We start from the raw sequence: 3,685 nt of genomic DNA, 5'->3' as shown, positions 1-3,685 counted from the left end.
GTTTGGAACGACATGAGGGTGAGTAATTAATTACAGAATTTTCATTTTTGGGTGAACTATCCCTTTAACGCATTAATTAAGAATGAGAAATACATTTGTTACAGTATCTATTAATCTTTGTTAATGTTAGTTAAAAAATAAAGCTGTTCATTGTTAGTCCGTTAGCTCAGGTGTATTAAATAAAATTAATGGATAATAGATACAACTTCTGATTTTAATAAAGTATTCGTGAATGTTGGAATCAACATTAAGTAAGATTAATAAATGTTTTAGAAGTATTTTCATTTTACTCTACATTTTTATTACTAATGTAGTTAACTAATGTTAACAAATGGAACCTTATTTTAAAGTATTATTATTTTGCATTAAAAAAACTTTATGCAACATTGATAGGAACACTGAGATAAAAAAAAAAAAAAAATTCAACCATCAACGCATTTCAAAATTGTTACTTTTTTGTAAAATATAACATCAAATTTTTATATTAGTGCTACCAGTATTACAACATCAATATTGTAAATTTTTTGTAACATTTGAATTGTAAGATTATTGATGCCATTTGGCTGGATCAGAAGAAGGTCACAGTCTGAAAAAACAAGGAACTCTCACGAGAATCAACACCTGATCTCTGTCTCGCAAGCCTAAAGCAACACACCCAAATGAGAGAAACAAAAGCTCCACACCTTCACTCTTCCCCTCTCTCCCCTCATTTCCATCTGAACACAGGACACTGCAGAGATCACCAAAACCACCTTTCTTAATCAGAGTTTATTACAATGCAACAATTCATGTTTGATGTCATTTGAAAGGTATCTGTGTGTCTGGTAAAGGGGTCTGATTCTCTTAACAATAGAACAGGTAGCCATAAATATTGAAAGCAGACTACTCCCAGGTCTTTCACACAAATTACCTTCTGTATGTAAATGAGGTACAGCCTCCCACAGAAATCAAGATAAGTCACTTGAAACCCCCTAAAGAGAAATGCTAAAACGCTGCAATAAAAACAGACAATACCATTTGGTATCTACGGGGTTCTTCTGGATATTTAAGAGAGAGTGACAAAGAGCTCAGGGAATCTGTAGGCAGATCTCCCGCACATCTGTTGTGCGTAGTCCTCATTATCAGGTAACATTTATACATTCTCTCATTTCGGTATTACTGACTGTTTTGTATGATTGATTAATGGTTTTATATTGTTTGATTGGACTTTGAATTATTATGTTGATTACCTGATTAATAAATTGTTATGTTTGAATTCATTCTGATTACTCTGAAGTTATTTTCTCAAGTAGATTAAGTGAAGGCTTATGTTTCTGCAAAGCTGCGCCCAGGGTTAAGTGCATACTAAATCTCAGGTTAGATGGAGCACGGGCACATCAGGTGAGGTTATGGGTTTCTGACTAACCGCTTGACCTGTTTGAGCATTACATGGGTAACTGTACGGGGCTAAACAGACCTACTATTTAAAGCATATTAAATAGTATTAGCCACAAACCTCTGGCTAAGGATCAGACTGGGCGAGTTTTGTGATCGTGGGGCCCACACCGTGAGGTACCCTAAGCGACATAGATTCCTAATGAACGAGCAAAATACAAAGTAAAGAGTAAAACAGAATGATCAAACATTCACCTAAATTTAATAAATAACAAACAACTCTTTTAACCCTTTTTCATTTTTGGAGTCAGATGAATAAAAGAGGTAAAACATAAGAAAATGTATTTAATTTAACATTGTTGTGATGCATAAAAGGAAAGACAACAACGCGCAAGAATCCTTCTACCGGATCACTGGCTACCGTCGTTGGACCAGTGGGCAGACCTTACAATTTAGATTATTAAAATGTTCTTCACTTTAAAAAAAAAAGTATTTTAAAAACTATTCACAAAAATATTATTTTAGAGGAAACCAAACATGCTTCTATGGCATAGCGGCAAATAACATATTTTGAAATCTTTATTTTTAAGAGTGTAGAGCACAACATTTTGGCATATAATTAGGGTACTCAAGACTTGAGTCCAGACTCAAGCACAACTTTTAGTGGACTTGGACTTGTCATGGACTTTGATGCATTTTTACTCTGACTTACTGCAACTGACTTGAGCCTTTGGGATGCAAAACATGTTTCAGAGTACAGGGATTCAGTGAAACCCTGCTACTATCCCCATGGATTGAATTAACTCATTTATACTGTTAGATAAAGTCAAGTCCAGCCCTATAGTTTTTCACATCGCAAAGCTGTTTCACTTTGACATATGTCAAAATACAGAAATCATTTACATGATTTTAGGTTTGCTAAGCTGTTTCTAGTTGTTATGTTTAAAACAAGATATTGACTTAAGGCCATACAGTTGGTCTCAGACTTGGCCCTTTTGTATTCAGACTTGACTTGGATTCGATTGGTCAAAGATTCGGACTCAAGTAAGGTGAAGTCAAACCCAACACCAAGTTAGGATTTGGAAGCACAGCATGCTTCTTAATTATAGTACGTTTTCCATGTCTTTTTCATCTGGCAAGCTACATGAAAGAGCACAAAATTATGTATGAGAAACAAAAATAGTGATACATGTCTTAAAAACCATTATGAAAAGTAAAAATCAAAAGGTTTTTGCTGGGTTTGAGGATATGCAGATTCTGTCCTCCTGCCACGTTCCAGTTCATCTTATAATGAGTGAGGGGTGCTGTGTGGCAGCAGGTGCTGAGAATAGAACATGGTGCTGCTCGCACTCATTTTCTCTTTTATAATAATCAGCACCAAAACGCTGAGGGCCTGTCAGTTAACATCAGCGCTCTAATGCAGATGTAGCTTTTCATATTTAAACGTGCTTGGACTCCATCTGGTCTCTTACATCACAATCTAAAGCACATGGGCTGGAGCGAGACAGTCTCACAAGCAGACGAGTCTTTATGCAGAACGCCTGTGAACACTAAACGCGTGTTCAACATTCAAAATTTACTTGAGTAAAAATAACTTCCTCACATGTTTCAGAATCCTCCTCTGTCTGTAAAGAGTTTACAAGTTACAAAACTGGATGGGATAAAGTTTTTTAAGTGTCATATTGTTTGCATGTCTTCTTATTTGTCTACAACCTGTGTCGGTTGAGCACCATGTGCAGGCTGGTAGTTCTGCACGGAGCTCTCAATCATGTATGAACTGGATATGAATGATGGAAGATGTTTCAGCCTCTGTTTCTGCAGTAGTTCTTCACTGAAGATGACATGAAGCTGCCTGAGTATTTTCCTTTAATGTTGTATGTGAAATAAAAGTTTTATTCAGATGGCAGTGAAATGTTTTATGTACAAGGTGCTGCACACAGGAGAACCAAGGAAAAAAAATGGAAGTTAGTGTAAGATAAATAGATGAGGCCGGGGTTAGTTGACACACTTTTTACACCAGTGAGTGTTCCTCAGGGGAGGTTTATTTCTGAAGTCAAATTCTCTAGATACATACTTTAAAGTCTAGACTAAAAAAAAAAACATTCTTGCCTATGAAGGAAAATATACAGTTGATTTAGCCCATGTTGACCTATTATAGGGCATGTTGTCACATTGCATATATTGGGCATATCTAATAAGTATTTAAAATGTGTAAATGTAAAATGTATAAAAAGCGATTTAATGGCATTTAAAGTGTGATTTTAACAGTAAAACAGTTATAAAAATAAATGAATGAAACAGCAAGAATGTA

This window comes from Sinocyclocheilus anshuiensis, unplaced genomic scaffold, assembly GCF_001515605.1.
Source record: "Sinocyclocheilus anshuiensis isolate Anshui unplaced genomic scaffold, SAMN03320099.WGS_v1.1 scaffold870, whole genome shotgun sequence".
Lineage (NCBI taxonomy): Eukaryota > Metazoa > Chordata > Actinopteri > Cypriniformes > Cyprinidae > Sinocyclocheilus > Sinocyclocheilus anshuiensis.
This window is presented reverse-complemented; position numbering follows the sequence as displayed.